Below are 24,982 nucleotides of genomic sequence, written 5' to 3'. Positions count from 1 at the left end.
TTAATTTTGCAAAATAATTATATTTCTAAATTGTCTGAAAATAGAATAAATACATGAAAACGTACGACGTGTTTTGGTAATATAGCGTCACTAATTGTACCGAATTTATAGGGTTTTATTTATTTTTTCATTGTTAATTATTATTTATAGTATTATGGAAATGTTATATTGTGCAGTATAATATATTATTTTGTGAGAAAAAATCATTCAAAATTGGCTGATGTATACTCAAACTAAAATGGCTTTAAAATCTTTATTTTTCTGAAATTAAAAAAAGTACGTGAGTTAATCAATGAAATGTATTGTTTTACCCATTTCTTTCATACAATATATACCTGCAAAACTATTATTAAGTTCAAAAATTCACTGTGGCGTGACAGTCGTTTTGGCCAATTTCGAAAACAGGACCGACTATTTGTCATTTATTTTAAAAAGTAAAGCGAATCAGAAAATTTTAATGACACAAAAAGTGTTATTTGAATATTATTTATTAGATTTTAAATAAATAAAGTGTTTATTATGTGTCAATTCGTGTTAAACGTCCTTGCCATTTCCACGATTCTGAGAAGACAGGAAAAAACGGGTCCAATGGCCAAGTCGAGACATGTAAATGCAACTAACCGTCAAACTCGCAGACGCATTCCGATTCACACTTCATTTAATCATTATGTTTGAGTCATAGGCAATATATTCGTTGTTGAATGTTGACTGATAGTGGGTAAAATAAAACCATTGCCTGATAAAACACAGCCAAATTGTATGTGGGAAGCATATTACCATTACCTGGTTAAGGGTTAATTACTGAATACAATCTTCTAATAATGTTAATGTAGCAAGTTTTGTGATTAGTAAAGAGATTTCTACAGAGGAAATTCAGAGTAAATTGATGTCATCTTATTGATGAGAACCTGGAATCGTGCTTAAAATGAAAAACAACAGCACACAAACCTGACTTACCCAAACTTCCCAAGGAGAATATGCAATACCATTATTCACATTGAGTGTTTGTCAGTCATTGACATGATTTAATTTTATGGATACCTTACGTACAATTTAATTTTTATCAATACATAAGATAATTATTACGTATGCTATCAAGTTGTATTCAGTGTACCTACCTATAGTTTAATTAAGACTTACAACATTAACTAAAGTTTATTAAGTTAATAAACAGTGTACTTACCTACATATATTATTTAAGTTTAAGAAATTTGGCTCTCAAAAGATATCTCAATCGTTGTACTATTGATATTTGGCTCTTTTGACTAATGAGTTTGCCGACCACTGCCTTAGGTGTTCGCCCTCTGCCTCTTTTGTCAAGATTATTTATTACCAAGAACAATAATTAATCTTTCAACACTTTCTGGGCCACGGCGAACAGTATGACCACAGATTTGAAAAAAAACACACATAATGATAATATGACAGTCTCTCGCTCAGTGGCGCAGCCAGGATTTAATATTGGGGGGGGGCCAAGGAGGAGATTGTAAATTAGTCCCATAGGCTCTTTTTCTTCTTTACAGCCTAATTTCTCGTTGTCTATTGCACTCGGTGTACCTACATCCTGAAACGGGCCCTCAGGCTAAGATATTTGGCGGTCCCCCTACCTACCGCTAAGATTAAAGGCAGTGTGAAACACTACATTAACGTTTTTCAAATTGTGTTTTAGTTCAAATTAAGGGTACTTATACAGTGAATTATTGGCGATTTTCAATACATCCACTTTAATAATGGAGTTGTTGAGTATCGACACATAATAATCAAAAAATATATTACACAATTATATAAATAATTTAAAATGTTCATGTCCATGAAGTATAATAGCGCTTTTAGACTTTTTTGCTATTAAAGCTAATTTATGATGTGTGTTTATCTCACTTATCTCGTCAACCCGACATGCCGGGCCCCCCACAGCCCGGGCCCCCAGGCTAGAGCACTGTCAGCCCTCCACAGCCATGACCTACACCACTCTGGAATTCGGGTGGACACCGAGAATATTTGATAGTTCGATTAGGGATTGGGTTTCTAAAAAAACCTGACATTAGTGTTTCGAAATTTTTGTGCTAGAAATTAAAATCTAAGAAATTGTTCTAAAAGGGGTGCAGGAGAATTACAAATCATTTTTTTGCCAGTGTTTTTATTTGTCTAAGCCCAAAGGTTTATTGGCTTTCAATTTCAATGGTTAAAATCATTCTGATAATTTTCATGTTTGGGGGGTGTCAGGGCCCCTTGCCCCCCCCCCTCCCTGGGTGCGCCACTGTAACCTTCTCATTTCAGTGTGAAAAAGCAAACATTCGTAGGTACTTAGTTTCCATAGAAATGCAAAGTTTTTAAAAATGCCTCTTTTGAAAGGTCTGGATTTGATGAAATTTACATATTGGTCTAGTACAGGTTTTAGCACTGCGGCAATGTTTTCGAAACTATAGATTCCCTGTGTAAATAAAACAATTCGTAGATATAATGTTAGGGTTTCTTGTCTTTGCGAGGGTAACAAATCCTTTAAACGAGCTTAACATTGACGGAGCACCATCCATACAAATTCCTCCATGATATTTTAGATTGTTCTAAATATGAAGAAATAATATAATCAAAAACATCTTGTCATGTCGTACGCTCGGTGAGATATTTACAGCATAGATATTGATCCACTATTTTGTTTTCATTTATGAAACGAAAACCTGTGAGGCCAACGGTAGACGCGTGCGATCCATTGGGCAACATCGAAATCACATTAGATCTTTCATCGGCTTTCATAATTTCACGAAGGACTTTTTCGGTTTTCGCTATTTCGCGGATTTTTTTGCTTTTATCATTATTTTCGCGGTGCACTTGCAACAAACCAGCGGTGCACTGGTTAGAACCACTGGTCTAGAGCCACAATATGTATGCTGAATTCCTCCAATAAAAATGTTTTTTTTTAATTTACACCACCACCGACTGTGGTGGGCATACCCACATCATGAATGTTTGGCGGGCCCCCTTACCTATCACCAGGGTTAAGAGGAATGTGATGTTCTACAATAGTGTTCCCAAATGGTATTCCGTGGATTTATCTATATTGTTAAATAATTCCCTTGAATTCTTGATTTGTCGGACCTCATATCATATTATCGATCGTTATCATCAGGGAACTCAGAAATAATGGGAACTGAAATACGCAACGGGTAAGGCGATAGCAGGTAACCGACTCGAGTAAGGATGAACCCGGGTTAAACTTATACACGTGTCTAGAATACGTTTAACGTCGAATACGGAAAACTGCTATATTATATTATTGTATCGAAAATGTTCAACTATGATGACAGATTACTGCTTTGCATTCGTATAATATACTAATAGGTAACCAATGCACCATCATCGTAGGTACCTAATTCGCAATTTAGTGCTACGGACCTGTAGGTATAATAAATTATAGTCGGTCTTGCATTTCACTCTTAATGATAAAAATAACCGTTTCGTTTTATTTTTGGATTTGCTATTAAAAGAAAAAACAATATATTATTATGTATAGTACCTACCTAGAAGACGTTTATTTACGTTTCTGTTATCTACCTTTTAAAAGTTGTGTGAAGAAAAAAAATACTTTTACTCACTTATATTTTTTCAGAACACACCTACTGTAAATACCTATCTCAATTATTATGTTTCTATAATTTATAATAATAATTATATTATATTATTTTGTGGGAAAACATAATGTTTTCATTGTTTGATATTTTATTATTGTGTATACCTACCTACATAATTTTTATATTGTCTACGACGTCATCTAAAATAATATTTACATATTATATTATCTATGGTTCTAGAGTTGGTAGCTCTGCTCGAAAAGATGAGCTCATTTTGTTCTTTTTCAAATTTTACCTTCTTTTGTTTTATAATAATCGATTGTTTCTTCCTTTCTTATTGTTCGACAAAATAAATATTATTTTATATAACACATATAATATTATTATCTTGTGATCTTTAATAAAGTCCAAAAAATGATTAATAAGTAATACCTATCGAAAGAGTTTGAAGACTAGTCCAATCTCTTTCGTAATACCTATTGAATAATGTATTTTTATTCGTATTTTTACGTTTTCATTAGTCAAATTTACGCTTTTTAATAAAAATATTCTTTTTTTATCAATTTATGGACCTTTTTCTTAGATATTTATGGCCAGAGTTACGTATATTATCTATGGGTCGGAGTTTGGAAAGATGGTAGCGCTGGACGGAAGTTACAAAACAAACTTTCAACTACCAACTTCATAGTTATTAATGTTGATTGTCGTTTGTTGGATGGGTGGGCTACGCTGCTTTGTTAGTTTGGTTTAAATGAATAGTTTAATGGTAACACAATGTGTATCCGCGCATTTGTAAGGATTTGCCATTGGGGACCATTAATCGCCTTGGGTAATGACCGTGCACAATTATTATTCTACTATTACTTCTAAAAACTAGTTCTAGGTATGTCGTTTGTCGGCGTAACCTTTTCCGTTGGGATTATTATTGTCTTTCTCATATATATCTAGGTTGAATAATTGTTTTTTTATTGATGTCTACATTTGTATACTTCTTGAATGTGTAGGTATGCTTAACAACTTGATTACAAGAATCACGAGCTGTCTTTAAAATATTTTAACAGGTAACAGTGAAGTGTCTATTTATTATTGTTTCGAATTCTCGAAGTGCCTTTTTTTTTTTTTAATTAACTGATTGCTCATAAGAATGTAACATTGTGCACTGTCCAGAATAGAATATAACCTAATTATGTCTCGTGCACTTTGTGTATGTGATTATCGCGAGAATCGAAGTTCTGTCCAATAATATACAAGGCCATGTTATAATGTTTTACAGGAGGGTAGCGTTATGTATCAACTGTATCGAACAGGAATTTACAAAATCCACGCTAATCACTGGCACCCAGTGCAATCTTCGTAAATCAGTATCATGCTTTGGTAATTATGCCGGAGATGCCCGCATGAGTTTTTATAATTTGTTTATTTAAATTAAATAAAGCCAATGTTTGACAAGCTTGTGTATGGTCAGTTATCATTTTGCTGATAGGGGACGCCATTGACCTTAACGGCCATTCTTTCATTATTTTCTAAATGCAGCTTGATGTCTCCAGCCCAAAACATTAACTTTCGTAGCTTTTAGGTTTATTGTCATGGATAATAAAAACTTCGGTAATTTTATAGTACTCCATATCATTTTTGTGATCGAGGTCTTTTGAGATGGAAAAATCTAACACGAACTACTTTAAGTAGTTTTTCGTCGCAAAATACCTTAACCAAAATGGCGATATTAAGTAGGTACTATTATATTACCAAAATTTCTTCTTTCTTTCCAATGTAGTGAGATTTATTATCACCTGTAAAGATACTTTTAAACAATCAGTTTATTTGTCTGTTCAGTCTCCGTTTGCTGTCAGTTAAACTGATGTGTAAACGCAAAAACTGAAACAGATGTGGCGGCAGGATGGGTTTTCCATCAGCGCATCTATTCTATACATAAGAGTGCTATTGGCAGCTATCGGGGGTAGTTTTTCATATGTTTGTATTGAAGTATTATAATTGTTACAATAAGTTAGCCGTCTAAACAGTCAAAAGTGTCTATCTCGCTCCAACATTTAGCACACCCAAAAGAGCTGCTGTTAAAACAGAGCACTTTTGTAACTATTACAATAATTTACTTATTGTCATTGTTACAATAAGTGCTAATACTTCAATACAAAACTACCCTCGATAGCAGTCTTGTGTATAGAATAGATGCGCAAGTATATGTTTAGATTATAAAAAGTTTTTTATACCTATACAGTCGCATTCGGTTATATTACGATCACGGATATAGCGAGATCTTGGATGTAACGAGGAAACATCGGTTTATGATTTTTTTTCACTTTTATAACGAGCTACTTATTGGTTATACCAAGTTAAAATATGGTCAAAAAATTTCTTAAAACTGTTAATGTGTCAATAGTTTAAAAACATTTCGACCCTAAGCAATAAAATCCGACGACAGGATGCCGCCAGAATCGGATTACGTTTATGACACTAGTTAAGTGTCTTAAGTACCTACCTAATTGGTGTTTTCGCCGACAATATTGAAAAAGTATTACACGCATATGGTTGAAATTTCATGTATAAAATCCAAGCTGAAGTTAGTAGAGTCTGTATTCTATAAACTGGCGTACACGTCACACGGAAAGCATTCTGCCATCGTGTTCAACTAATGCAAGTTTTCAATGGGAGGGAACGAGATGGATGCTGAAGCGGGAGGAAACTGGCACTTCAGCTTATAGAAGACAGACTCTAGGTACATACCAGCATTCATACAATAAACTTCTTTTGTAGATTATGAATGCCATGCTTGTTTCGTGGATTTTTACGATGGTTTTCAGATTTTTTATGTTCTACTTCTATTTTATAACGTTTTTCTTAGCTCATATTCTTATTTGTCCAGTACAAATCTTGCAATCGATTTTTAACTAACTTCTCGACTAGCTAGACATTTGAAACTTTTAGAATATATCAGGACACTGCCAATGCATCTTTAAGGCCATGCATTAGTTGAGGCACGGTCTAAAAAGATCGTTGTTAGGCGATGCGCGGACTGCGGGTTGCGGGTGCAAATGACGCCTGTCAAACGAAATATTATTTGTCATATAAATCCAACATACGTCCATTTTATGTTCTGTTTATTGTTCTATTAGTAACAATAATAATATATTCATTGACATGTTTTCTTTTTAAAGTAAATGGGTAACGTTTTTAGTCATCTTTACACGATTTTAGAATTAATTGACCCGTCGCCATCACGCAGCAAAGTGACGTGCTTCTGATTCGACATTCTCTCACTGAATGGCAGCGAGTCCAAAATTTCGTCGCGCCTACATTTGGAAATTATTTGGCGTTTCACTGATGCGTCACCTTAAGTATAATTGAATTCATTTTCAGTTAATTCTGTTTTGTATGAAAAGTTATTTCGATACCATTATTGGTTGCTAGGTCTGGGCTCCTAGCAACTAAATTATTAATATACCTATACATGCGTTACTATGGAAATTAATATGACATACTCGAGTCAAATTTATATGATTCAACAGAAAATTTAAAAACGTATATAAAAAGTTCTTTTTATCTTGTAATTATTTGTTTGAGTTGCGATTTTTTGGGTTATGTGACCGCCTAAAAATGCCTATTCTCTGATAGTGTGTTTTTTTAGAGGTATAGAACTTTAAGCTGGCAGCACTTTTTTAATTGGCGGATTTATGTTTAGTTTGGTTTGGCATTTCAACATGAATAGACTGACGCCTGAACAACGCTTCCAAATTGTGAAAATTTATTTTAAAACAAGATTGATAAAAGAAGATCCCGATTTTCATAAGCGAATTTTGTTTAGCGATGAAGCTCACTTTTGGTTGAATGGATACGTCAATAAACAAAACTGCCGTATTTGGAGTGATGATATTCCTCAAGTGTATGTTGAGACACCGTTACATCCAGAAAAATTGACTGTTTGGTGTGCTTTATGGGCTGGTGGAATAATTGGTCCGTACTTCTTTAAAAATGATGCTGGCCAGAACGTTAGTCAATGGTGACCGCTATAGAGCCATGATTACTGACTTTTTCATTCATCAATTGAACAACTATGATGTGCAGGAGCTGTGGTTTCAACAAGACGGCGCAACATGTCACACAGCTCGTGCCACAATTGATTTATTGAAGGAAACGTTTGGTAACCGCATAGTTTCACGTTTCGGACCCGTGAATTGGCCTCCAAGATCGTGCGATTTAACGCCGCTTGACTATTTTCTGTGGGGATATGTGAAGTCGCTAGTCTACGCCGATAAGCCCGAAACGATTGACCACTTGGAGGACAACATTCGCCGCGTTATTGCCGATATACGGCTACAAATGTTGGAAAAAGTCATCGAAAATTGGACCTCCAGATTAGACTACGTCCGAGCCAGCCGTGGCGGTCATATGCCAGAAGTCATATTTAAATTATAATGCCAGAAGAGCATCTTTCGAATAAAGTAAATTTCATGTCAATATAAAAAGTCATCTTTGTTTTATTCCATTTCAAAGTTCTATACCTCTAAAAAAACACCCTTTATAACGAGTAAAGCTTATAATGAGCAAATTCAGTCGGTCCCATCTTCCTCATAATAACCAAGTTTGACTGCATATTATATTATGTAATAGGCAAGTACTTAATAGTAAAGTAATTTAAGATAAAAATAGATTTCATAACATTCACCAGTTTGTGAATGTGATTATCACTATGATGTAAGTTCTTCTGTCCAATAATATACAAGGTCATAATAAAGTGTTATCTAAGTTCTGGTGCATATTTGTTTTTATTCGTCAACTTTTGGGAATAAATTCATTATTTCAAATGATAATTCTGTCTTTACATAGAACAAAATATCATTCAAATGATTTCCCCGGGTCATCTTGCAGCTCATGATCCGCTTATGTCAATTTTCGATGACTCACACATTTTGTGCTCTTCGCAGCCATAACGTTACAGGGTCTTTAAGCGTGTCAAGAGTTTGCGGATTGTTGACATAGACCTTTCCTTTTGTGTAACCTAACAAAAAGAAATCAAACAGTGTCAAATTGCAAGATCTTGGAGGGCAATTGAAGTCGTTGTTGTATTGGTTTTTAGTTTGTTTTTAAGATCCAAAATGTAATGGTTTCCAAGAAGTCTTAGTACCTACTTAGGTTAGATTTTGTTTCAAGTATTTTTTTTTGATGAACGGACTATTGTATCACTACAAAATCTTCGTGCATTTCGTCGTACAGTATAACCCCTATTTTACGTTTTTTAAGGGACTGGAAAAAAAAAACCTAATTGGAGGGAAAATGTAAAAGGGGGGTATTGAAAAAAAAAACATTAAAATTTTATGTTTCTAAAAAAATAACGCTTTATTAAAAAACAACATTCAATTAAAATTTTTATTGAAAAAATCATGTACCTATATTAGTTTGTTGCACTTTTGTTTTTTTGTTATGTAATTCTCTTTCATGACTATATAAACATTTAAAAGTGTCATCTTGGATATCAGCAAAGTTTGTAAAGTAAGTTTTTAAACCCTCGGTGAGCCTCAATGCTTCTTCTTTTGTTGGAATATCAACCTCTTCTTCATCAGACAGTTCTTCAGAAGCGCGCGTAACTCACATATTTTGAATATTTCCGACGTAAATCGCGGGAATGAAAAACGTAAATGCGGGTATTAAATGTACGGAAATACATCGGCACTGAAAAAATTACACGCAATTGCCGGGAAAATGTGAATTCCGGGCACATAAAAACGAGGTTATACTGTATATTGTTATAATATCAGAGGGTTATATTTTGTCAGTCGATTTTAATGTAAAGGAATTTCTAGGCTGTACATTTCATCATTGTTCTTAGCTCTACAACACTTAGCAGGTCTTGCCCTATTCAGGAAACTTTCTCTATTTTCAGTGAATCTTCAAATCTCCTCTGGCGCAGTCCAGTTATTGTTTAGTTGTAGTCTTGGCTGTCTAGCCCGCCTGGCTTGTAGTTTCTCCAGCCCAGTTTGTATGTTTGATAACATGCAGATACTACGCAATGCATAAGTTTTTTTTATTACGCTAGCTATTTTTTTGCCCACGTGTTTATTTTTATTAAATTAATAGTTAACACCCTTACTAAGGTAATCCCAAATTTTCAATGTTTCGATAAAATATGATGCATGTTTCATGCATTCTGTCAGGAAGCAAAAATTAACCAACAAAATCACGTGCTAATTCTGTAGGACACCTGATTTGTTCAAGCGTCTGTAGTGTGCTTAACACATTAATTTATGAAGCAGAACCATTGACTGTTTTTGTGCCATGGTGAAATACGCTAGCTAGCTATACACATTTGAGTGCGTGGTGACCTCAATCTTCGGTATCTGCTCCTACGCGTCTATTCTATACACAAGACTGGTATCGGCAGCTATCGAGGGTAGTGTTTCATTTTTTTTATCGAAGTATTAGCACGTATTGTAACAATTACAATAACTTAGTTGTAATTGTTACAATAAGTGCTATGTTTTAACATCACCTCTCTTGGCTGTGTAAATTTTAGAGCGATATAGAAAGTTTTGACTGTTTGGGCTAACTTGTTACAATAAGTGCTAATACTTTGATACAAAAATTAAAAACTACCCTCGATAGCGGCCTATAGCAGTCTTGTTTATAGAAAATATGCGCCGAGACATTCCCAGGCATAAAAAAATACTTATGCTTCACATCGAAACGTAGGACACTGTGATGCGCTCAATATCGAAATTGTTAATCCAAAAGAACGTGCGTGACAAGCTATGTGAAAACGTTACAGGATTGTAATTTGGAATAAGAATTTTATCGGTTTAATCATATCTGTGTGTCTAAGTAAAAGGGATATATAGTGGCGCATTTAAGGTGGTGGAGGCCTGATGCACTGACTGATTATGAGGCCCCCACGATGAAAAATAAAAATCATAAATTCCAAATAAATTAGCATGTTAGTGTGCTGCGGGTTGGCTTGGAGGAGTCTGTATTTGTGCTGTACCTTAAATTTTTTGTATTTTTTCATTTCAGGCATTATAAAGATTGTGACATGGATGACTTTACATTGCCTGAGCATGTGGTGGCCGCCGTGGACTACTGTCGGATCATCCATTAATGTGTCAGTCTTTTTGACATTAGCCGGATGTACAATATATTTTTTCCTGTCTGCCCTCTCTATGGGGCCAGGATTCGTTCCGCTGGAATGGAAACCGGTAAAGGCATTTTATCATTACAGTAAATTTCTATCAATCACGATCAATTGACAATCTTTCTATGAACTCAACATAAGTTCGACACAACTTTAACCTTCACCATTCTTATTATTGCAGACAAAATTATATGATAATGTTTTTATCTCACATAAGCTCACCCCACTCTGGAGGGCAATTTTTGTATGAAGCAGTATCAAAGCCATCAAGCTGCCTCCTTCCATTTTGTATGAGAAATTATATTTCTGTTTCGATTTATACAAACGCAACTGAAAGTCGCGGAGGGTTTTGAGTTTCACACGCATCGACGCTAGTTTGTGCTGGCGGTCGTCCATTTTAATTTTGACAGATCGAATGTCAACTTTGTTGTAAGGCTCTCTTGTTTATTGTTTTTTGGTCTTTAAAATATTATCATTGGAAGTGTTATTTTGTATTTAAATTCTCATTCAAGTATTTCATCTATTCAATTCTAAACTACCCTAAACGCCAAACCATAAAATGTGCTGGAAAACGAAATTTAGAAATTACGAACGTATACTTAATTCGATCGTAATATTGAAACAATAAAAAAACATTTTTTGTGTTAATAATTACAATTAATTTTGGGGAATTTTTTCCAATTTTAAATTTATGAAAAATTCAATACAATGGCAAATAATGCCGATTAGTGCCATCTCCCGCCAAGTCGAGAGCGAGAAGATGCTTCCTCTTCTCACTCAGTATGCTGGCTCGTGTTTGACATTGTCTGTCATTTGTCTGGCAATGTTGCCGCTTATATATCCATCATTATTTATTTATTCTCGCAATCAATCCTCACTATGCGTCAGCTTGATAATGGTTCGGGCCTCTTTAGATCCACAGAGGAGACATCCCCAAATAGAGACCATTCGGGTGTGTAATATTGGGATACTTACTGTACGACAACATTATTTAGGCAACAACAGGAAGTCGCTCTTATCGCGTATAGAATATTTCACAGTGTTGTCATTTTTTGAGAAAACATATCCCGCGAAATTAGGTTTTAAGTTTATATCAATTCTATTCTCAGTAAGTTTATAAGTACATTAATTTATAAGTCTAATTATTGTTCAATAAATATCAATAGAATTTTTTTTTCAAATAATTTCACCTCTTAATTATTACTATTATATTAGGTTAATTAATACAGCGTAATTATTGAATTTGGAAGGAAATGTATCATTGAACCCACATTAACTGATAATATTGCTGCAGGTATTTATTAATTAAATAACTAGAACACAAATTATGACTAAAAAACTAGAAGTAGAAAGATATAACATATTCAATATTATATTGATGACCCAATCACATGTTTTATAATTTACAAATGATTTCTTTATATCGTATTTTTAGTAAAATTGTTGTAGAAACACATACTGTGAAAATAATTTTCTATAAATTAAATTATATCCACCTTACATAAATTTTAAAACAATATGTACCTACTTATCGGTTTAAAAATTAGGAAAAAATAGGACAATTCATTATCTAACTAATGATCATTTATACTTAATTATTATACGTCTAAAAATATTAATAAAATAGATTACGATACACATAACTTTATAATATACAAACATAATTTCCAGTATTTGGGGAAATATTTCTAGTATTACAACACTGAATTTTGACATACCTGACATGACAGAAACCCGTCAAATGGGCTTGTTGAAAGTATTGTATAGGCTCGCCTTTTAAATACGACTCTGTTTCTTCTTCGCAATAAATCAAAAGTTTACTGATAATAATTCGAACATCATTTCGTATTGTTTTAGACATCTTTTGAATATAAAAAGCTTCAAATTACGTAAATTGATAGATGCGTCCAATACGAAGTGTCAAAAATGTAATGAAAAATTTGGGGGCGTTCCTAATTTGAAACCGGAAGTTCGATTAGCTGTACGTAGTTCACAGATTTGCCACGTAGCCAAGATGAAGTTGCCGGACAATAAGAAGTGGCGTGAAAATGATTGTTTCTTAAATTCAATATTATGTGATCTTATGCATTTAGGTTTATACAGAAATGTTGGGAGTTTCACGGAGAATCGATTGATGTAAAAAAATGTATTTCGAAAAATTGGCATTTAGGATAGGTTAGAATGAACAGATGATTATTGTGATTATATACATACATATTTTATTAATGGATATTAGGTTTGTATAATACATCGGGAGTCCATAAAATATTATCCAAACTCTTACTCGACCATAAATTTGAGCTAAATACCGTTGCCTTATCGGACACCGTTCGAAGCATAGACTATTGATACATATAGACGCCACCCGTTGCATTGCTAAATGAAGCTACGTGCCGTGCGTTTGGTTTGTGGGCGAGCGAACGCATTCGCCTATAAATGTTCGAGACCATAGACCATTTCGCTAGTGCTCGCCCAAAGTGCTCGCACTAGACGCTCAGAATTAAAATATAATTTACTGTTTTTTTACGTTATATAGTATTTTTAAGCGGTCAAAATGCAACCAACTAGGTAAATATATCCATAATTTAAGTTATTTTAAAGAAACACTAGGTCAATGATATTAAAATAAATAATAATATACAAATAAATTGTCACGAACATGTATCAACTTACCTATGAAACGTAATACCATCTTCTTGCTTATCAGTACGGCTGCCATATTTTAATACAACATGCAGAACCACCTTTCCTACTTAATTAACTAAAAATATTTACTACTGACTTTATGTTTAACACAAAAAATAGCAAATTTAGCAACATGAACAACACGCTACGTGAAGCGATTCAGCACAATTTGCCGGCGATATTTTTGGAAACCAACTTAAAAATATGTAGACCTTTTATCTTACTCTAGCGCGTGTCGCAGAGATTATAAGGGTGCCGAATACTTTCTCACTCGCACTCATGCATCGTTTTTGTTCAGGCCTTGGTTCGAAGCTATATATTTTTGAAGCTATTTTGCGTTTTCAAGCAGGTTTTCATATTTTATGATGCTGCTTGATTCAAAAATTAAATTTTGAAGGGATGGCTCAAAAATAACGAGCTTTGGGTTTCTCTGAAAATCTCTGAAAATTTCTATAATGATACTAACTGAAAATGGTATAATTTCTTAAATGTGTGTTGTATTTCAATGTTTTCAGGAGAAAGAAGAAGATTATGAAAATCTGCAGTTTTGTGCAGTTTGCCTAGGATATAAAGCCCCACGAGCACATCACTGTCGAAAATGTATGATATTTTTCACTTTTCAATCGAAATTCAATTTGACTATTCTGAACAAAAAACCATAATACAGTATGTAGTGTCATAAACTTAATCCGTCCCCCGGCGGCATCCTGTCCGATCTGATTTTATTGCTTAGGGTCAAAATATTTTTAAACAGTATTTTAGCTAGGTATATCTGATAAGTTGCTCATTATAACAGTGAATAAATGTATAGAGAAAATCATAAACCAAATGTCAACGAATGTTTCCTCATTACATCCGAGATCTCAGTATGTCCGAGATCGTAATAACCGAGTTCGACTGTATATCAAAAAGAATAAGGTTTATTTTTGCTAAAAAATACGCGGCCTCTCACTTGTCTTCCGACACAGATCAGGTTTTAATAGTGATTATGAACAATTTTACAAAATTGGGTCAAAAAACATTTTATATTTCTTATATCGATTTTCGTCTTGTTGATTTCGAATTAACAGGGTTTACTGTAATTTTCTAACTGGTATTGATGATTGAAAAGTAGATAAGTAAAAATAAAAAAATGATTTTTCAGGTGGGCGTTGTGTTAAGAAAATGGATCATCACTGTCCATGGATTAACGGTTGTGTTGGCTGGGCCAATCTCGTTGATTTTACTCTCCCTTTTTTTTGCCGTATTAGGATGCACTCAGGCCACTTTTGTAAGTATATTTGGTGTATATATTATGCTTATAGAACATTTTTTTTTTCATCAGGTCACTAATTAGGTAGTTTGGTGGCAAAACAAGAATTGAAAAATCACAAACATTATTTTGTGACCTCACCGGATATTTAATCCGGAATCCCTGTATGAGAAGCTATTTCCTTACACATTTGACTATGACGGACCCCTGTGTAATCATCATCACTAGAAACTATTGTTTATATAGCTGAACAAGTACATTTCATTAATGTTAGTGCATATTTTTACCAATCAGATCTGATTAATTTGACCGTTTCATCTCAGAATCTATTCAGATTAAAATTTGGATATCGGTTTTTCTTGGTACAAAATTTTCTACTGGTGACATCACTCAATATGTAAACTTATAGCAAACATCATAATATTAGTAAATTTCATTAGCCCTGTCTACATTCGCGCATTTTTTTGTTCGCCTCTTCGTGATGAAAGTGGTGGTGCATGTAGATCCATCACTTATGGACATATTCAACATTACATCAGTGTTGCCTATCGACGAAAAATGTATAATAGCATATTATTATACTATAATTTTATGCCAAATATGCCAAAAATATAATTTTCAAGGATTCAAAATGAAAAATGTTCTGTGTATTATAGTTTTTTCAAAATACTACAAAATCAGCATTATAACACTTCCCTGTGAAAAATTAAAACTATTTAATGTACAAGTATAGACAGTTGATATGGAGCGTAACACGCTTTCCACTTAAAGCATGTGCAAAACTACTCCGTGTTAAAACCAGAATTAAAAATTTGGAGCCAAGTATAATAATTCACAAGATTTAAGTATGTAATATTCTCTTTTCTCTTACGAAAGTATATATCATATTATCTTTAAGTGTAATATAATATCTTCACAAGCTCAACAATAATAATTTACATGATTGGTTATGTAGAATTCAATCAGTCTGGCTAAAAGTTAGATGATGCATCAATTACCATCAAATAATTGTTATGATTGCTTCATTTGTATAGGTACAATTATGTCTTGATTTACATTACATATTATAAATATGGTTAAAGTATTCGTTTTTGATTATTGATGATTTTTAATATTGATAGCTACAAAACAAATTACGGTTAATAGCCTGTTTGACACGTGCATGGATTATCGCGGCCATAACAAGAAAATGCAAGTGTAAACACGTATTATAGTGCAAGTTGCAAGACTGCAGCAGTGGCGAGAGGTAGAGGTACGAGGGTGGGTCAATAATTCCTTAGAAAAAAGTATTAAAACAGTTTTTATTTTTGTATTTTTTTTTTATTTCTCAACATAATCTCCTTGGAGCTCAATACACTTGGTTAGACGTTTCTCAATTTTTTTTAAACCGTCAGAAAAATAAGTTTTCAGAAGGTCCTCAAAATAAGCATTTGTCCGATCGATGACTTCTTCATTTGAAAAAAAACGTTGTCCACTTAGCCATTTTTTTAAGTTTGGGAAAAGGAAAAAGTCACTGGGGGCTAAATCTGGCGAATACGGTGGGTGGTCGACCAATTCGAACTTCAATTCTTCAATTTTAGCCATTGATCGTAAACATGTGTGAACACGGGCATTGTCCTGATGAAAGAGGATTTTTTTCCTGTTTAAATGAGGCCGTTTTTCTTCAATTTCGTTTTTTAGCTGGTCCAATAAAAATGCATAATAATCCCCTGTTATTGTTTTTCCTTTTTCCAAATAGTCAACGAAAATAATTCCACGTGCATCCCAAAATACAGTAGCCATAACCTTACCAGCTGATTTTACGGTTTTCGCCTTCTTTGGACATGGTTCGCCTTTCGCATTCCACTGCTTTGACTGTTCTTTCGTCTCGGGAGTATAGTGGTGTATCCATGTTTCATCTACAGTCACAAAGCGACGAAAAAATTCATCCGGATTGCGTTGCATGAGCGACAACAGGGCTTTAGAGGCCACCACCCTATTGCGTTTATTGTCGACTGTGAGCAAACGCGGCACCCATCTTGCAGAAACTTTTTTCATGCCCAATTTGTCATGTAAAATAGAAATGACGCTACCTTTTGAGATCCCTGTAACCTCAATTATCTCACTCAACTTTAATCTTCGGTCACTTAACACCATATCGTGGATTTTATTGATCATTTCTGGTGTAGTCACCTCTACAGGACGTCCTGAGCGTGGTTCATCCTTTGTTGATGTACGACCACGTTTAAATTCATTTAACCAGTTATAAATAGTTGCAAGTGAAGGAGCAGATATGCCGTAAACTAAATCCAACTCATTTTTTATTTCCTTTGCTGTTAACCCTTTTATATTATAATGTTTAATAACAGCTCTAAACTCAATTTTCTCCATTTTTGTAAACAAGCAAATTTTTTTTTTAAATGTACGAAAATAAAAAACAACAACCCGACCAATCTGATTGAAACTTCGCAGCATACTGAATCGGTAGTGCCGCTGCATGAAAACAAACCGCTTACAGTACTAGTCGCGCCACCTGTCGGTTTTTCTAAGGACTTATTGACCCACCCTCGTAGGTTGTTAAGATTCAACATAAATAGTTTACGCTAAACTTTGTCAGTCATACTTATTTGTTTTCGTTGAATCAAGAATACATATTACAGATGGTGTTGGTTAGTTTTTTGAAATTCATTAAGCCCTGCCTAAACCAAACCATAATCGATGAAAAAGATTCTTCCGTCTATAAATGAATATTTTTTGACTATTATCTACTATGGCTTGGATTACGATTAGGCAGGGTTTAATTGAATTTTAAAAACTAACAAACACTGTCTACACATTGTATTCTTAGTTCAATGAAAACAAATACGTTTGACTAACCAAGTTTAGTGTGCACTATTTATGTTGCAGTCTACCTCCACCCTTCGCCACCGTAAAACTGCATGCATGGACGAACGAAAAAAGTTCAGCGGCAGAGTATTTTGACATTTTACGATTTTCATTACTACCTGTCTGAATCTGTCAGATAGCATCACACCATCATAATACGTGTCCGCTAATGCCTGAAGAATGAGATTGGCGAGACAGTCAGCACTTTCATGTAAACAGTTATTGTCGCGATAGTTTTAATAATATTTCTTTGTTTCTGAATGTCATGTGAACATCTTAAACTTATAATTTGTAATGTCCACAATATGTAAAATAAATAAATTGAATTGATTTGAAAAAATTTGCACGCTATTGTTGCCAGTAAATCCTTGCACGTATACAACCGCTATAAGATTGTTTATTTGTGACACAAAATCCCATACTATACGTTACCGCATGGTTGATTTCGTTTCAATGCCAAAACGGCCATTGTGACAATCTTGTCACTCTCATGAGTAATTTCTGAAGTTGTATTTAAAATAATGAAACAAACAGATCTATAAGTATAAAATGTAACATTGTTACGGTGCTGACAAAGATGTAAAAACTTTTCTTATCTGTCGACTACTTTATACTAACGTACTCGTATGTCTTTTGTTCAAAGAAATTTGACTAATAAAAGAGTTTTGAATACTATTTCTATTATGACATTTGAATGCATTACTATTTTCAGATTTTGGCAGCGTCAATGTATAGGGGCATCAATCGTAGCTGGTACCTCTACTATGGAACAGGGTCAGAGCCGATTATCCAGTTCACTCTCGTCACGCTTGTTATGACGGCACTGGCGCTTGGGCTTGCCATCGGAGTCGTTTTAGCCGTTGGAATGTTGTTTTACTTTCAGGTACACATTCATTCTTACCATTATGTACAATTGCATAGTAATCAGATGTTGTATGTGAAGATTTTTGATAAATTAATGATAATGCTCTCTAAGTACACAAGCAAATTTGTTAACTCCGACTGACTGTCTGGCCCGATGGAGAATGTCTTGCTGAATCTGTACTTGTTCATGAGCGAATTGTCACAATTGAATGAAGATTACCTAAAAGAAGGCATTGTGTCATGCCCTCCACTCCCTCCACTCTCTTTTGTGGTGTCAGTGTCAATATTTGCTGCAGATATTATTCATTATTTCAGCCAAAGATTTTGGGTCATTTCCCTATTAAAATTGAGTTAATGTTCCAGTTTGTTACAACTGTCAATTTTACAACAAACTGCTCATCGCATCTATTCTATACGCAAGGCGTCTATTGAGGGTATTTGTATCATTTTTATGTATTGACGTGGTTAATTGTTACAATAAGTTAACCGCCTCAACTCAAAAAGTGCTATGTTTTAACAGTACCCTTCTTGGCTGTTTTAACTTTTAGAGTGAGATGCAGTTTAGATGGCTAACTTATTGTAACAATTATAATACCTCAATACATAAATATGATAAATTACCCTTGTTGCGGGTCTATAGCTCTATGTATATGGTTGAGGGTTGACGATCACTCATGAAAATCAGTGAGTCGGAAAGTCGTTTCGTATAATTTAACCATGTAGTTAGTGCTTAACCCATTGCGCCCTATCGGCGCCAAATTGGCGCCGGTGTTACAGGATGCAGGACATGATAAAAATTTAAAAAAATTAATCATATTTTGATTTTTTTTTAAGTTGAAATTACTTAATATATGTAGCTATCATTTTATGATGTTAGTTATATACAGTCCAATATATGTTTTTAGAAATATTTGATTTATAAAATCTATTTTTCATCATTATCAGTTCGCTAGGTATGAGGTGTTTGAGACAGTAAAAAACATAAAATGGCCCTCCATCTTCTAAATATCTTGAAGAGTATTATATTTGGCTCCAGTTTTAGTATCTTCCTTTTATTATTTCCTTCTATCATGGACTTTTTATCTATGTCATTTTGTATAAAAAAAGGCTAAAAAAACCCAAAAAACTATATTTGACATGTTTTTTTCATTCCACTTATACACAAAGTTTACTTAAAATGTAAGTACTTAATAGAAAAATTCAAAACCTATAAATATTTAAAAGATTTATTTGAATTGAATGAATAATACATGAGTTATATCAATTTTAGTAATCAGTGTGCCTTTTTAAGTGATCCTAAAAAAATAATTATGTCTGGAATGGGTTAATGCTTGTAATGCTCTCTCTTTCTCTCTGCGATGGCTGTAGTTTAACATCATATTAAAAGACATCAAACGCACATTCATGGAGCAATGAATAATATTTATTTCAAACGTGTTCCGATTTGATAAGTATGTACTGTAGTTGTGTTAATTTTGTAAATTTCAGTTTAAAAGTATTCTGAGAAACCTGACTGCAATAGAAGACTGGATTGAAGAAAAGGCCAATCATAGGTTAGCAGACAGTGGGTCCAAAGAAAAGTTCTTATTTCCATACGAACTGGGATGGCGGGACAATCTTAGGGAGGTGTTTAAACTTGGCATCAAGCCTGTCGGAAATGGAATCGTCTGGAGTGTTAGAGAAGGCTGTCATCAATACACTCTGACGGTAAGAAAATAAATAGTTTTCCTGTCGATTCAGATTCAAAATAGTATATTGAAACATGAAAAAGTCAGCTACGAGGGTGGGTCAATAAGTCCTTAGAAAAGCCGACAGGTGGCGCGACTAGTACTGTAAGCGGTTTGTTTTCATGCAGCGGCACTACCGATTCAGTATGCTGCGAAGTTTCAATCAGATTGGTCGGGTTGTTGTGTGTTTCTCGTACATTTAAAAAAAAAATTTGCTTGTTTACAAAAATGGAGAAAATAGAGTTTAGAGCTGTTATTAAATATTTTAATATAAAAGGGTTAACAGCAAAGGAAATAAAAAATGAGTTGGATTTAGTTCACGGCACATCTGCTCCTTCACTTGCAACTATTTATAACTGGTTAAATGAATTTAAACGTGGTCGTACATCAACAAAGGATGAACCACGCTCAGGACGTCCTGTAGAGGTGACTACACCAGAAATGATCAATAAAATCCACGATATGGTGTTAAGTGACCGAAGATTAAAGTTGAGTGAGATAATTGAGGTTACAGGGATCTCAAAAGGTAGCGTCATTTCTATTTTACATGACAAATTGGGCATGAAAAAAATTTCTGCAAGATGGGTGCCGCGTTTGCTCACAGTCGACAATAAACGCAATAGGGTGGTGGCCTCTAAAGCCCTGTTGTCGCTCATGCAACCCAATCCGGATGAATTTTTTCGTTGCTTTGTGACTGTAGATGAACTGTGGAAAAAAATCCTCTTTCATCAGGACAATGCCCGTGTTCACACATGTTTACGATCAATGGCTAAAATTGAAGAATTGAAGTTCGAATTGGTCGACCACCCACCGTATTCGCCAGATTTAGCCCCCAGTGACTTTTTCCTTTTCCCAAACTTAAAAAAATGGCTAAGTGGACAACGTTTTTTTTCAAATCAAGAAGTCATCGATCGGACAAATGCTTATTTTGAGGACCTTCCGAAAACTTATTTTTCTGACGGTTTAAAAAAAATTGAGAAACGTCTAACCAAGTGTATTGAGCTCCAAGGAGATTATGTTGAGAAATAAAAAAAAAAAAAAAAAAAAAACTGTTTTAATGCTTTTTTCTAAGGAATTATTGACCCACCCTCGTATTTTAGTGTTGATTCAATTGATGTCATTATCATCAACCTTCTACTGTTTTCTACCTCTTGGATAGATACCAGTGGATATCCAGATGTGTTCAGTGATAGTCGCCATCTTTGAGCTGCGTCGGTGAAATAGAAAACACGGCATTCGGCAACATAGTAATTGCAGACCCCTGCAGTTAAAATAATGTAACTTGGCTGACATGTCTTACCGCATTCACCAAATTTAATTATATTTCTTCACAAGATTGTCATTTTGTTTACATGTAAGAAAAAATATTCACTCAAAAATTAAATGTTTCGAAATGTCAAGCGATGTTTAAATTCACATTGAAACACTGTTATTCATCACAGCCTTTATTAGATAAGAATTGAAAATTTACAGAAGAGATGTAAAATGTCACGATTAAGATTGTAAATATGCATAAGTGTGGACCTAACAGGTTGAGCAAGTGGCTAACATCCATTTCTCGTAAAAACAAAAATCTGTTAATACAAACCTCCACTCTTTGGAGGCCCGTATGATCTTATAAAAAATTGATTAAAAAACTATGGACTTTCGGTTTCCCTTCTATGTCAATGGTGTTATTAGAAGAATTATTTTTTAATTGTAGATTGAACGACTACAGCAAAAAGCGGAGAAGCGAGAGCGTTGTCGTGTCTACGTGATGCAGAAACCTGTTCGGGGAGGCTGGTGTCCACTCTCCGCTGGACTTAGAACTGTCTTCAGGCCGCCTTGCACTGACGAAGCGCGCATCCCTCTCCAGAAAGGAGATTATGTGGCCGTTACAAGATGGCGCAAGTATGTACTATTTTTATTCAACATGGATTCATTGTGTAAAAATTTAAAAAATCTGTCATAATATTTTTCTGAATGCTTTTATTTCCGAGTTACATAGTTCTATAGTAACCACCGTAGCATAAAGTTTTGTTCAATTTTAACTCAAAAACTAGTGGACACTTGTTATAGACTGCATTGTTGGTACCGAGATCTCGGATGTAACGAGGAAACATTTGTTGACATTTTAGTTTATGATCTTCTCCATACATTTATTCATTTTTATAACGAGCTACTTATCGGGTTTACCGAGCTAAAATATCGTCGAAACATTTTCTTAAAACTGTTAATGTGTCGATTGTTTAAAAAAATTTCGATCCTAAGCAATAAAATCTGACCGGACAGGATGCCGCCCGGATTGGATTACGTTTATGCCACTACATAAGTGTCGTAAGTACCTACCGAATTGGTGTTTTCGCTGACAATATTGAAAAAATATCCACACATGGTTGAAATTGCAAGTAAAAAATCCAAGGTTTGTCAAGTCAGTAGGCACCTACCAGCGTTCATTACAATCAACAACATCTTTTGTAGTTTATGAATGCCATGCTTGTTTCGGGGAAAATCGTAATTGTGTATCTTTGTTTGAATTGCGACTTTTTGTGTTATGTGACCGCTCATTTAAAAATACCTATTCTCTGATATAACGAGTAACGCTTATAACAAGCAAATTCAGTCGGTTCCATCGTCCTCGTAATAACCAAGTTCGACTGTAATGAAAAAATACATAAAATGACGAAAGATAATCGAAAAAAAAAGCAATTCAAACAATGTATCAATCAACTAAAAAATTATGATTCCAACATTAAAAATTAACATTGTGTCATTAAAATTTATTAAATTCGTACTACTGTAAAGTACCATTTTGCAGTTCCGACATTATACGTAGAGGGTGTTGATCTGTTTACTTTTTATTTATGTATTTCACACGGACTAATAGTGCCTGCGTACGTACATGAATTTACTGGCATCAGTAGCGTGTAAATTAAACTATCGCGATAATAACTCTTTACACGCAATAGTGCTCAGTGTCTTGTGTAGTGTCAGTGCAATTTCATTCTTTATACGTAAACGAAACGAGTTATTATTGTATGCTGCTATTTGCTAGTTTGTGAAAATTGGTATTGTAATTTTTTCTGCAGGTTTGCCATTATCGGTCTGCATATATCGCATACATCATGTAAGTTCCAACTATCACGTGAAAATTCAGAAGCTTCTGAACTTTTATGATCCATACATGCAGTCTTTGCAGCTTGCACGATAATACGTGTTTACACATGCATTTTCCATGCACATGTTGGTGACTGTTGGTATAATATATTACATGTTACTTGAGCTAATTGCAGGGTATATTCGAAAAAAATCCATGTTTTATTTGACTTGTTTTTCTTTAGGTATTGGCTGTTTGGCGAAAAAATGACTAAAAAGAGCAGATCCAGTAAAGACAGAGTGAGAGGGTGGTTTCCGCGCTCCACAGCTGTTGAACTTATCGGGGACTTGGAGCAATTATATGAATGCTCTGAAGAGGGAGAGGAACCCAAGAAAGAACTTTAGAAGGCAGCTTCAAGTAGCGGTATGCAAATATGTACAGAATTCAGTAAGTGATTATAGTAACTACTTTGTAATATATTTGTATGAATCGAACGGAGAGACGTCTGAAGAAATTAATTCTGCTGGAATATCTATAAAAAGTCAATGAGTCGAGTAACATTACAAAAATATTCAGAACCTTGGAATATTCTGTTTTACATACCACAAAGTAATTCGAACATGCTTTGGAATTTTATTTGTATGAATTGTAAATTTTTCCGTACCTATTTAAAATTTATAATGGAACAAATTTTTATTATTATAATATTGAGTATCCTAAGCCAAAATGATGTAAGTGTGAATTTGCAACATTACAAGAGAACAATTTGAAAAAAAAAATATTGGATTCATCTTAATAGATATATGTTTTTTCACCGTGTGTCCTTCTTTCTTCGACGTTTCTCTTAAGAATGTCGTTTGCAATGAACTCAAAACGCCGAAGAAAGGAGGAAGAACACGCGGGAAAACTATAAAATCTATTATGATAACAGACAACCATTAAATTCTCAAACATTATATTTGATTTATCATACATTTTTCACTAATTACCCTATAAAGAAATGGTCGTATATCTTCATCACGTAATACCTCTTAGCCGGCTCTCACATCTAAACTCGCCTCGTCTGCCGCACAGCCATAAATCAAACCTTTTAGGAATGTCGCTCCAGTGTTGTATATGAAGACTGCGCACATTTATTTAGCGACAGTAACGCGTAACCTTTCGAAATGTATATAGATTTGGATGTGGCGACCGGCGAGACGTTATAGGAATCACGAATTCGCATTTTGGGCTGCGAGTCGAAGGCGTTATTGATAGCAGCACTAGTGTATCTGCGGAGCTCCATTTGGCAACATGTGTTTTGTGAATAACGATGATATCACATCGTCGTATTCAACATGTTACAGACGAGACGAGTTTTGATGTGCGAGCTGGCTTACTGATTGTTTTTTTGGGATGCTTAAGATATCATTTTAATCAATAAACTGCATAATTAGATTATTTTCCCCTAATTAACCATAACACCATTTTGGCCTAGCTATTTCAATATGTAACTGAACCAAATAAAAACTGTATATTAATTAGTATTTAAGTATATCATACATTCAGAATTGTGATATCGACGTGTTTTTTTTTTACTAACCAATGTGACTGAAACTATAATTTGAAATGAAAATGAAAATGTTGATGTATTTGTTTGTAATAAGTGACTGTTTAAAACTAATAACCGAGTAGGTACTAACTCCTTTGACTTTACACTTTTCTTGAAATAATTAATTATCCAAGCAAGACATATATTTTACGTATACACAGATTACGTATATACAAATTGCATATTCTGCTTATTGTACCATCCCTGCCATCATT

General features: G+C 34.2%; 1 pseudogene across 1 annotated transcript; it reads left to right on the top strand.

Annotated features, from left to right (window-relative positions):
- The first annotated feature begins 4,253 nt into the window (after positions 1–4,253).
- On the top strand, positions 4,254–24,634 carry LOC147078936 (palmitoyltransferase ZDHHC6-like; annotated as a pseudogene). The gene is made up of 8 exons (XR_015071264.1): positions 4,254–4,398; positions 10,590–10,771; positions 13,908–13,992; positions 14,537–14,662; positions 18,222–18,392; positions 19,862–20,080; positions 21,803–21,990; positions 23,421–24,634. The product of XR_015071264.1 is annotated as a palmitoyltransferase ZDHHC6-like (transcript).
- Positions 24,635–24,982: the final 348 nt, after the last annotated feature.

Source organism: Rhyacophila brunnea, unplaced genomic scaffold (genome assembly GCF_057557595.1).
Source record: "Rhyacophila brunnea isolate RB1 unplaced genomic scaffold, BYU_Rbru_1.0 scaffold_10, whole genome shotgun sequence".
Lineage (NCBI taxonomy): Eukaryota > Metazoa > Arthropoda > Insecta > Trichoptera > Rhyacophilidae > Rhyacophila > Rhyacophila brunnea.
Note: the sequence above shows the minus strand (reverse complement) of the source record. Positions and strands in the feature narration are given on the sequence as shown.